Source organism: Chiloscyllium plagiosum, unplaced genomic scaffold (genome assembly GCF_037043375.1).
Source record: "Chiloscyllium plagiosum isolate Xiang-an unplaced genomic scaffold, Cpla_swu_hap1 HiC_scaffold_24, whole genome shotgun sequence".
Lineage (NCBI taxonomy): Eukaryota > Metazoa > Chordata > Chondrichthyes > Orectolobiformes > Hemiscylliidae > Chiloscyllium > Chiloscyllium plagiosum.
In genome coordinates, this window is record NW_028270162.1 from 52526305 (window position 1) to 52538607 (window position 12303).

At 40.9% G+C, this 12303-nt stretch overlaps 1 long non-coding RNA gene across 1 annotated transcript in view; it reads left to right on the forward strand.

Moving 5' to 3' along the window:
* Positions 1-12081, forward strand: part of LOC148145445 (uncharacterized) — a 30322-nt gene extending 18241 nt beyond the window's left edge. Inside the window, exons 2-3 of the long non-coding RNA XR_015761284.1 lie at positions 11265-11412; positions 11559-12081. This is a non-coding gene — a long non-coding RNA (uncharacterized LOC148145445). The remainder of the gene's footprint in view (positions 1-11264; positions 11413-11558) is intronic.
* The last annotated feature ends 222 nt before the right edge of the window (positions 12082-12303 follow it).

The window sequence follows — 12303 nt, forward strand, 5'->3', positions numbered from 1 at the left end:
ACTTTAATTGTTGAATAAAGCATTTAGAAACAATAACTTGAGGCAAAATTAACAGTGATTTGGAGAATTAATTAAGGAAAGGCAATATAAATTCATACAATACAAATCACATTTAACTAACTGAGTTTTTGATAAGAATGATGCACTTCATGCGCTGTCTATAAACTTCCAAAAATAATTTATTTAAAGTGCTCTACAGCGGACTTGGATAAGATGTTAGCTGAGTGAGAGGAAAAGGAATAGTGTTGGAAGATGAGGAGTGTATAGAAACTTGGGAGCAGAAGTAGGCCATTTGGCCCTTGGACCCTACTCTCTCCTTCTGATCCTGTTTCTCAACTCCATATCCTCACTTTCTCTCCTGTGCCTCTTGATGCTTTTAACATTTACAAACATATGAATCTCTTCTTGAACATACTGAGTGACCTGACCTCCAGTGATAGTGAATTTCACAGATTGACCAACCTCTGACTGAAAAAAAAGTTTCTCATCTCAATCCTAAATAGCCTACTCTGTAACCCTTAATGTTCCTGCAAGTTTACTCTCTTTCCCTGTTTTCCCCAGCTTGGTCAATCTTTTTGTCCTCTTTAGCTGAACTTTAACTGTGCCCAATCCTCAAGCTTGCTGTTTTTTCTATCCCCTCTATGGATCTAATACTATCCCTAATTTATTTTGTAAGCCATGTTTGAAGCACTTTTTCTGTTTTTGCAGCAGATAGGAAAAAATAATTGTTGTAATTCACGTGTACATTCTTGAAATGTACACGTGAATTCACTACCAATCTTTTTAGTAAGGTTTCCCTATTCATCATTGCCAGCTCATGGTTCATACCCTCATAGATGTTACAAGTCATGGTGTTAGCATGCTGAAAATCAATCCCACTATTCCCAGAATCATCATAAAAGTTAAAGGTTTTTAAAAGATTAGATTTAGATTTTTTTTAGATTACATTAGATTAGATTACATTACAGTGTGGAAACAGGCCCTTCGGCCCAACAAGTCCATACCGACCCGCCGAAGCGCAACCCACCCATACCCCTACATCTACCCCTTACCTAACACTACGGGCAATTTAGCATGGCCAATTCACCTAACCTGCACATCTTTGGACTATGGGAGGAAACCGGAGAACCCGGAGGAAACCCACGCAGACACGGGGAGAACGTGCAAATTCCACACAGTCAGAGGCGGGAATTGAACCCGGGTCTCTGGCGCTGTGAGGCAGCAGTGCTAACCACTGTGCCACCGTGTCGCCCACTAAGTACATAAAGGTCCCAATTTACCTATTTTTCAGGGCAAGATTGATAGAATGTGCAAACCACGTTTCAAGAATTACTATTTATTACAAGTAATTGAATTCTAGGTATGGGTAAATAGTTATAAAACATCAGTGTATATCACTACTAATGAAAACACTACTCCCTTTATAAATTCCCCCAGACACACATGGAGACAGACAAACTGACAGGGTAAAATAGATCATGGACAAAGGAGAAAAACTGAAAACACAATTTGGTAGTCTTTGTTCCTAGATTCTGTGGCTGAGATATTTATTATTCATCTGATGGCCAGCACATTTCAGTCATCTTTCTCTGGATGCTTCCACTGGTTGGTCAGAGACACAAGATGGCCAGTTTCCCTATCAAAAGTCTCTGAATTTTCAGTGAGAAGTAAAAGCTTACAACTACTGTTGCAGGAAGGATAAACTCATTTTCTTCAGGTTTGTAGTGAATTTTGCAGAGAACAGAAGACCACTCCCAAGCTAGGGAAGAACTGACCACTTCCCTTTCTCTCTCTCTCTCTCCCTTGCTCATTCTCTCATTGGAACTTGTGCCCAGCTCCAAACTGTCCATTAACCCGAGAATCAATCACACAGTTGTTAGTACGCAAAAAGGTCTCTGTCATTGATAACCGTTCACTAGTTCATAGACCAATCAACTTCTCGTTAACAATAAAAGCAACACCAAAACATCTCCTTGGCTCCAAATCTGCAAGTCAAACTTTAAATAACTGCCTTGTTTGAGCATTTCTTTACAATACTCACCAGGTTACTTCCTTTTCAAAACTGTAGCCACCCTTTCAATCACTGGAGTTAAACAGCTCTTTCTCCATTTCAATCCACAGTTCTAAAAGAAACAAAATAAAAAGACATGGTCTTTGCGAAGTTTCCTTTGTTTAGATTCAGGACCTTAGTGTCAGATTCAAATTCTTCATTTTCCATGTTAATGAAAAATTCTCTCATTGTGTGGTCACTCTCCCTTAACAGACCTACGGCTAAAGAATGTCAGTTAATCCTTTCTAATTGCACAATACCCCCTCTCGGTTAGCCAGTTCTCTAATAAAAATTGAAAGAACCTGCAGATGCTGGAAATCAGAAACAAGAACACAAATTGCTGAAAAAGCTCAGAACTGGATGTAGGTTTGCTCACTGAACTGGAACATTCATTTTCAGATGTTTCATTACCATACTAGGTAACATCTTCAAATAAAGCACTGGTGGTGTAGCCCGCTTTCTATTTATATGTTTGAGTTTCCCAGGGTTGTGATGTCATTTCCTGTGGTGACACAATTTCCTATGGTGATTCATTTCCTGTTCTTTTTCTCAAGGGGCGGTTAATGGGATCCAAGTCAGTGTGTTTGTTCATAGAGTTCCGGTTGGAATGATGCTTCTAGGAATTCTCGTGTGTGTCTCTGTTTGGCTTATCCTAGGATGGATGTGTTGGCCCAGTCGAAGTGCTGTTCTTCCTCATCCATATGTAAGGATACTACTGAGAGTGTGATGTTGTTTTGTGGCAATTGATGTTCATGTATCCTGGTGGCTAGTTTTCTGCCTGTTTGTCCAATGTAGTGTTTGTTACAGTTCTTGCAAGATATTTTGTAAATTACATTAGTTTTGCTTGTTGTCTGTATAGTTCAAGTTCAAGTTCAGTAGCTGCTGTTTTAGTGTGTTGGTGGGTTTGTGGGCTACCATGATGCCAAGGGGTCTAAGTAGTCTGGCAGACATTTCTGGGATGTCTTTGATGTAGGGGAAAGTGGCTGGGTTTTTGGATGTGTTTTGTCCACTTGTTAGGGTTTGTTGCTGAGAAATTGGCAGACTGTGTTCATTAGATGCCCATTCTTTTTGAATACGCTGTATAGGTGATTTTCCTCTACTCTGTGTAGTTCCTCTGTGCTGAAGTGTGAGGTGGCTCGTTGAGAAAATATTCTAATGCAGTTTCATTTGTGGATGTTGGGATGATTGCTTCTGTAGTTCAATATTTGGTCCATATGTGTGGTTTTCCTGTAGATGCTGGCTTGAAGTTCCCCATTGGCTGTTCGCTCTACTGCGACATCTAGGAACGGCAGTTTGTTGTTGCTTTCCCCTGCTTTTGTGAATTTTATGCCAGGAAGGGTATTATTGATGGTCTTGAAGGTTTCCTCTAATTTGTTTCGTTTAGTGATGACAAAGGTGTCATCCACATAGCGGACCCAAAGCTTGGGTTGGATGGTTGGCAGAGCTGTTTGTTTGAATCTCTGCATTACTGCTTCTGCTAAGAACCCTGATATCGGCGATCCCATGGGTGTTCCATTGGTTTGTACGTTTTGTTGTTGAAGATGAAGTGGGTGGTAAGGCATAGGTCCACTAGCTTGACAATACTGTCCTTGCTGATGAAGGTGGTGTTTGGTGTCTGTGTTTTTGGTTCTTCTAATAATGTAGTCGGTGTTTCCTTGGCCAGGTTGATGTTGATGGATGTGAACAGGGCTGTTACATCAAAAGAGACCATTATTTCATCCTCTGCTACCTTGGTGTCTTTGATGGTCTTCAGAAATTCTTAGGTGGAGTGGATGGAGTGGCGTGAGTCCTCTACTAACTTTTTTAGTCTTTGGTGTAGCTCCTTGGCCAATCTGTAAGTTGGTGTTCAAGGTAGCGAGACTGTGAGTCTGAGGGGTGCTCCTGGTTTGTGAATTTTGGGTAATCCATAGAAGATGGTGTGTTGGATCCATCTGGTTTCATTTTTTGGAAGTTGGTCTTATTTATTTCTCCAGATTTCTGAAGTGTTTTGAGTAGGGCTATGAATCGGTTCTCTAGTTGTGGGGTCAGGTCTATCGCCACTTGTTGGTATGTGTTGGTATCTGCAGGTAGTGCGTCACATTCTCAATGTAGTCTCTTTGACTTAAAATGGCTGTCAAGCGTCCTTTTGTCTGCAGGTAGGATAACAATATTTTTATCTTGTATTTTAGTTTTTCTATCACTGTCCTTTCTTCTGTATAGAGTGTGTTTCTTTCCTTTTTCCTGCTTAATGTTGGTACGACTGTCTGATGGCTTGCTGGGTTTCCTCTGTGAGTTGGTTGTCTTTCAGTGTTGTTTATTATGTTGCAAAGAAACCTTTCTTGTCTGCATCCCGGAAGTTGTAATTTAATCCTCTTACTAAGACGGCTTTTTCAGCATCTGTTAAGGGTCAGTCAGATAAGATTTTTTTATCCATACTTCTGTGTTGTTATTTTGTGTAGGTTTGTCTAGTTTTTTCTGCAGGTCTAGTTTTTTTCATTTTCTTTGTTTGTTGCTGTCAAATGTCTATGGCTTTTGTACTGTGTCTGTTCATTCATGGTCTGTTGTGTTAGTGAGTGAAGCTTTTTGGCGCAAAATTACCCAGCTGTACTTACGAAGTCTGTTGCGGGTATCATTAATCATTTCTCTAAGCATTCTGCGGCCATTTTGCTCTGCTATTCTTTTGGCTAGTGGGGTGTTAAGGGGAGGTTTGTATTTAAGACATTTCGGTAGTACCTGTTTCCTTAGGCATTTATGCAGGAGGTACAGCTGTTTGCGGGTAGCGCTCTGTCGGATGGCATAGAACCAGGCTATTTGGCTAATCACATCTGTTTGCTGTTGCTTGTGAGGGTCACGTGATTTAATTCTGCTTTCCTGCTTGCATCCCAAATCCTTTAAAATCAGGACAGCTATTCTGTAGAATAGAACTTGGTATTCTATCTATTCTGTGAAAATTGATATTTTAGTTTTTTGTATCCACTGCTTGATTCTTTTTGTGACCACTTTAAGTGCTGGTTGTCTAGTATCACATCACTGATGAGTGAAATCCACATGACATTATATCCACTCATAACATGTCAAAATGGCTAGAGCATGTGTACACTTAAATCTCTGTTCCTTTAATTCATTATAACCTCTCTTCCGAATATTTTATTCCACAATTTTCAACTTTAACCTGCATCTGATACCAACCTGTTCACCCTGCTCATGTAGTCTTCCATAAACTTTGTTAGAATTTGTTGTTTCCCAGTCTGCATCGGTCAGCGTACTTTTATATTGTTCCATTTATTTTATGCCAAATTACAATATATAATGTAAACTGGAGTGACCCAAATGCAGGCCCCTCTGAAATGATACTGTCCACACTTTTCCCACTCTATTTTTTTAAAACTTAGCCATTTATTTTCTGCTTGCCATAATATACCTTGCAATAAAACTTAATTGTTGTATTCCTTATAGAAATGCATTTCAATTTCAGTGTTTACTTATTGTTGATTTATGATTGCTGCCCATTGTTCCGCATGGAACTGGAGAAACGAAGTACAAGTCTGTGTATGTTGATTTACAGTTGTAACCCTAATCCGAACCCTCCATTTAACACAGATAAGGTTCTTTTATTGCTCAAATTTTGTTTATCATCAGTTGAGTACTTTTCTCAAGAAAATATTTTTCTTTTTTGGCCACCTTGGTGGCACAATAGCTCAGTGGTTAGCATTACTGCCTCACAACCCTGTGTCCAATTCTAGCCTCGGGTGACTGTCTGTGTGGAATTTGCATATTCTCCATATTTCTGCGTGCACTTCCTCCGGCTGCTCCGGTTGCCTCCCACAGTCCAAAGAAATGCAGGTTAGGTGGATTGGCCATGCTAAATTGCCCATAGTATCCAGAGGTGAGCAGGCTTGGTGTATAAACCATGGGAAATGCAGAGTTATAGGGATAGGGGTAGGGTGTTGGGTCGAGATGGGATGCTCTTCAGAGAGTTCGCGTGGACTTCATAGCCAGATGGCCTGCTTGCATGCTGTGAGGCTTATTTGATTCTATGATTAAAGTGACCATAAATATGTAAGCACTATATCTCAAACGTTCATCTTCAGTCACCTGCTTGTTCCACTTTATTGTGCGGTTCAGGCCAATTAGTGCGAACATATCCCTATCAGACAGCAGTCTTGTATTTGCTGTTCCACGACTTTAGTTACTTGGAATGCCCTTTTGAGCAGAACCTGAATGTATTATTATTAAAGCCTCAGGTCAGACTCATAAGTATGACTCATAGACTTAGCTGCTTAGTGATCTTGCCTATGGTGTCTGAGTCATTATGTAGTGCAGAAGATTGTGAAATGTTCACACAACACAGCTATTATGTTGTTCCAGACCATGGGGCAAAACTCAGAATAATGCAATTTAATGGAACATTTTAGAAGCATGAAAGACTGGAGGTTGGCTAATGTGGTACCACTATCTAAGAAAGGTGGTAAGGACAAGGCAGGGAACTATGGACAAGTGAGACTGATGTTGGTGGTGGGCAAGCTGGAGGGAATTCTGAGGGACGTGTTTGGAAAAGCAAAGACTGATTAGGGATGGTCAACATGGCTTTATGCATGGGAAATCATGTCTCACAAACTTGGAGTTTTTTGAAGAATTAACAAAGAGGAGTGATGAGAGCAGAGTGGTGGACGTGATTTATATGGATTTTGGTAAGGCATTCAACAAGGTTCCCTATGGAAGACTGGTTAGCAATTTTAGATCTCATGGAATCCAGGGAGAACTAGTGATTTGGATACAGAACTGGCTTGGACTTAGAAGACACAGGGTGTGGTGGAGGGTTGTTTTTCAGACTGGAGGCCTGTGACCAGTAGAGTGCCACAAGGATCGGTGCTGGGTCCACTACTTTTCATCATTTATATAAATGATTTGGATGTGATCATGGGAGGTATAGTTAGTACGTTTGCAGATGACACCAAAATTGGAGGCGTAGTGAACAGTGAAGAAGGTTACCTCAGATTACAATGGGATCTTAATCAGATGGCCAGTGGGCTGAGAAGTGGCAGATGGCAGTTTAATTTCGATAATGCGAGGTGTTGTATTTTGGGAAAGCAAATCTTAGCAGGACTTGTAATAGTAAGGTCTTAGGAAGTGTTGCTGAACAAAGGCACCTTTGAGTGCAGATTCATAGCACCTTGAAAATAGAGTCACAGGTAAATAGGATAGTGAAGAAGGTGTTTGGTATGCTTTCCTTTATTGGTCAGACCATTGAGCAAAGGAGTTGGGAAGTCATGTTGCTGCTGTACAGCAAGTTAGTTAGGCCACTTTTGGAATATTGTGTGCAGTTTTGGTCTCCTTCCTATCGGAAAGATGTTGTGAAACTTGAAAGGGTTCAGAAAAGATTTACAAGGATATTGCTAGGGTTGGAGGATTTGAGCCAAAAGGAGAGGTTGAATTGGCTGAGTCTGTTTCCCTGGAGTGTCGGAGGCTGAGGTGACCTTATAGAGGTTTATAAAATCATGAGGGACATGGATAGGATAAATAGCAAAAGTTTTTTTCCCTGGGGGTGGGGGGTCTAGAATTAGAGGGCATAGGTTTAGGGTGAGAGGGGAAAGATATAAAAGAGACCTCGGGGGCAACTTTTTCATGCAGACGGTGGTGCGTGTATGGAATGAGCTGCCAGAGGAAGTGGTGGAGGCTGGTACAATTCCTAATTTAAAAGTCATCTGGATGGGTTTCTGAATAGGAAGGGTTTGGAGGGATATGGGCCAGGTGCTGACAAGTGGAACTCCATTAGGTTGGAATATCTGGTCGGCATGGATGAGTTGGACCGAAGAGTCTGTTTCCGTGTTGTACATTTCTATGACTCTATGACTCTAAGTTAGAGTTGTTATCCTTGGAGAAGATTCAGAGCAGAGGTGATAGACATTTTCACAATCATGTGGTGTCTGGGCAGAGTGGCTGGGGAAAAGTGGTTTATGTTAACTGAATAATGAAGAACTAGGGAACATTTGATTTATTATGATTGGGAAAAGGATCCATGGTGACACAAGGAAACACTTCTTATATAATGAATGATGGTGTAATCAGAGCATGGTGGAAGCATATTCATTCCAGCTATTCAAAACAGAATTGGATTTTTTTTCTGAAGTAAAAGGAATTCTCGTCACTAGGGGGTTCCCATGTCGCTCCCAACAATCCTTCTCCAATTTGATTTTCTTTAGTTTTACGAGAGCCTGTTGATGGCACACAGTCGAATGCTGCCTTAATGACAGGTATTGTAAATTTCACCTTACCACTGAAGCTCAGCACTTTTGGACGAATCTGGGCTGAGGTCTGGAGTAGACCTGATGGAACACAATGTACCGATTGATGACAAGATTATTGATGTGCAAGTCTGGTGTGTTAACCCTGTAAGTGACACCTTCTTCACTTTGCTGTTGGTTAAGAATTAACTGCTGAGGAATTAATTGATTGGGATGAATTTTTCCTTTTTTTTTTGTGGATAGGACATCCCTAGGCAGAGTCCAGGTTGTAAATTTGGAGGTCTGGAGTAAATCAGGAGGACTTGCAGGGTCAATCCTCCTGACCGCTGTACTGTCTATCTTGTCCTGGGGCAGCAAGTATCCAAAGATAGTCATGAAGAAGTTTAAAGTATTCAGCTGAAAGCTGTGATTCTGTGAGCAAACTATGTTAGGCTTTTGTTTGACTATTCTGCAGTACAACCTTCCTCATTTTCCTCACATTTTTAAATGCAGCACTGTTGAACTCATAACTAGCTGTATTTGAGCTGCTTCTGAATTAGCATTCAACAATAAAATTAGTCAACCATGTGCTTCTGTTAGTGGCCTGTTAGCTTCTCATTTGTGGAGAGAAGCCTTCATGAACACCCCATCTGCCATACATAGACCTCTGCAGATGCCGATGGTGGGTCAACATGGAACATTTTGTATACCAGAACTACCTGATATCCTACAGATCCTCTGTTTTCCAGTATTCCAGGCGGGCAAACCCATGGGGCAGAAGATAAACAAGTTATTTATGTAAATTAGCACAAAGAATTCCAAGATTAAAAAAAAATCAGAAATGTTTGAAGCTGGTAATAATCCATGCTTATTTTACATTGCTTTGTTCTTTCATTGAATGGTTGCCATCATTAGTTATAAAATTCTGGAAATATTTAGTAGGTCTGGCACTATCTGTGGGAAGACAGAGTTAACATTTCAGGTCAAAGGCTTTTCCTCAGAACTGAAGGAAGATAGAAATGTAATGGGTTTTATGCAAATGAAACAGACAACAAAAGGGAAGTTCTGTGATAGCGAGGCAGGAAGAAGAGAAAAGATTTCTTGGTAGAAAGAAACCACCTAAGGATCACTTATCTGGTCACTACGTTACACTGCCGTTTTTAATGTCCAGCTTGTTTGAATTGTGGTCACTTTAACGCCTGACATGGTCCCAAACTCTAACAAAATGAACACCAGTTGGCTGAAGGTTAAAATTTCTAAGACTGCTGATCCCTCCTCCACTCAACTACCATTAATGCATCAGGACAAATACACTGTACACAATGCATTTCCATGGGGTGCACTTCCCGAATATACCTTCGTGACCACTTTAAAACGTCAGCAGAAAAAATCTGCTACATGAATTTGCCCACATCCCCCAGGCTACGAAAGCACTGAGAATAATAACAAAAAAGGCGAGTTGGTTGCATATCAAGCTGCCTTCTCACACAATTCATTTCTGAATGCTGGCAACAACATCAACAAGGAAGCCAGTCAGGACTCTTATTGAAATGCAGTACAAGGGTTGTATATTGGCTACACTTCTGACACTTAGACAAAAAAACACTTTTAAAGTGCAGCTAATTTAAAGCCAAATATGGATAAATAGCATAGGATATTATGTAAAACTACACAAGAACATTTTGTTCAAAGATCAGTAAAGAGAGATCTCTGAACCCCAAGCTCGAACCTGTGTCCACCCTTCAGCCCCTCCCCAAATCCTGAGCCTGTACAGGAAAGGAGGAATCAATGCAGTTTCAAGATGACTGTGGCGTTCACAAGCAAGTTAAAAATTGTCCTTCTTTAACCTTTGGTTTGTATATCTAACTCTCTCTTTGTTAATTTTCTTACCTGCACAACTGGTCACTGCTCTGCTGAACTTTTATTTCTTAGACAACTAAAATATCTGCACATTTCCATCCAAATTGGTGGGCGGCATGGTGGCACAGTGGTTAGCACTGCTGCCTCACAGCACCAGAGACCCGGGTTCAATTCCCGCCTCAGGCGACTGACTGTGTGGAGTTTGCACGTTCTCCCTGTGTCTGCGTGGGTTTCCTCCGGGTGCTCCGGTTTCCTCCCACAGTCCAAAGATGTGCAGGGTCAGGTGAATTGGCCATACTAAATTGCCCGTAGTGTTAGGTAAGGGGTAAATGTAGGGGTATGGGTGGGTTTCGCTTCAGCGGGGCGGTGTGGACTTGTTGGGCCGAAGAGCCTGTTTCCACACTGTAAGTAATCTAATCTAATCTAAAAAAATTCTCAATTTCTCTCAATCTGTGCACTTTTCCCATAATTCCACTTTCCCCTCCATTTCATTCTTCCTCCTTAGTTTTACCTGTCTTGACCTCCACAATTCTGCAAGCTCTTCCTGGTTTACGTACCTCTCGCATCTCATAAAGAACTCCCTTTCCAGTTTACATTTCTACCCCAGTTCTGAACCCTTCTCCATCTATGGCACCTCCCCTCAGCTGGTTTCCTTTCACTTCTTGATGGCACAATTTTACAGCCTACAAATGGAAGTGCATTCTGAGCTGCAGAGGAACAGCTTGTAGAGACATTCTCGAAATATTCTGCAAATTCCTGCGAGCTAATTGTTGAATCCAAATGTGCCCAGTCTGGTATCTTTCATTTAAAAGAATCAGTGCTGCCTGAATAAAATATTGCAAATTGGATTTGTGTTCTGACTAAATGAGTCTACTGGGCATTCGAATATTTGGCATTTAGTGTGTGACAAATTAAAGCAAAATGCCCAACATTACAAAAATAACTATAAAAGCTGGGAAGCTTGAAGGGGTTGTGTGATATTGTAAAACCTAATATAAAAGATAAATAATTTGTAGTTTTGATATTGCTATCACTATCACCCTGAACTTCACAACCAGATGATATTAGAGTCTAAGGGCAAAATCTCAGGACAAAGTGCAAGTATAGCATGGGGAAAATTAACTAATCTATTTTCTTCCATATTCATTGAGCCAAACTGAATCCAGTCCTGAAGAAGGGCCTGTGCCCGAAACGTCGAATCTCCTGTTCCCTGGATGCTGCCTGACCTGCTGTGCTGTTCCAGCAATAAAGTTTCAAAACTGAATCCAGACCCACTAGGCACAATCCTGCACTTCAGTTGTAAGTAAAGTTGGCCTGTGGCCAGCTGTTCTCACTGGAATTCAACTGACAAACAGCACAGTAAGATAACGACAAAATTGTGTAATAGTGAGTTCTGGGCCTTGTAGCCAAGCCTGATCTTGTCACCACCCTGTCTCCCTGAACAGGCCTGAATGGACAGCAAAGAAAAGCAGGATTACTAGCTGATTCCCATTCTCCAGAAATGCCTCAACCAAACTACAATTCATACCGCTCCCTCAGCAGGTGCACTGGTGATTATTTATCCCTCAGTCAACATCACTCAAGAAAAATTGTGTCTGGGACTTTGAAATGCATAAATTAACTGCTGTGTTTCCTTTTTGCAACAGCAACTACATTTCAGAAGTACTTTTCTTATGGCAGTAAAAAGCTTTGAGGCATCCTCAGGTTTCAAATATCTCTAAAATGATCCTGATGATTGCTGAGCTCTAAATGTTGCATGGCCTGTTACAACAATGACTTAAAACTAACTACAGGTATCCCCCGCTTTTCGAAGTTTGCTTAACGCTTTTACGAAAGACATACTTCAGTACCTGTTTATGCTCACTGAAAGAGGATTTTCGCTTTTATGAAGAAGTGCATGCAGCGAGATTGATGCCGCCAAACGCCTTCCCTGGAAACTACACTCAGCATTTTAGCATCAAGCCGCCATAGCTTTGAACTGTGTCTGTGAGCATCTGTGCTTTATCTCGATTTATTTTGTGCATCTATTAGCAAGATGTGTCCTAAGGTATCAGAAATGCCTGAGAGAGCTTGTGAGACTGTTACACTTAGTGTAAAACTGGATGTAATTAAGCATTTTGATCATGATCAATGAAATGAAGATATTGTACTTGTGTTGAACTTGCCTGCATCCACCATTTGTACTATTTA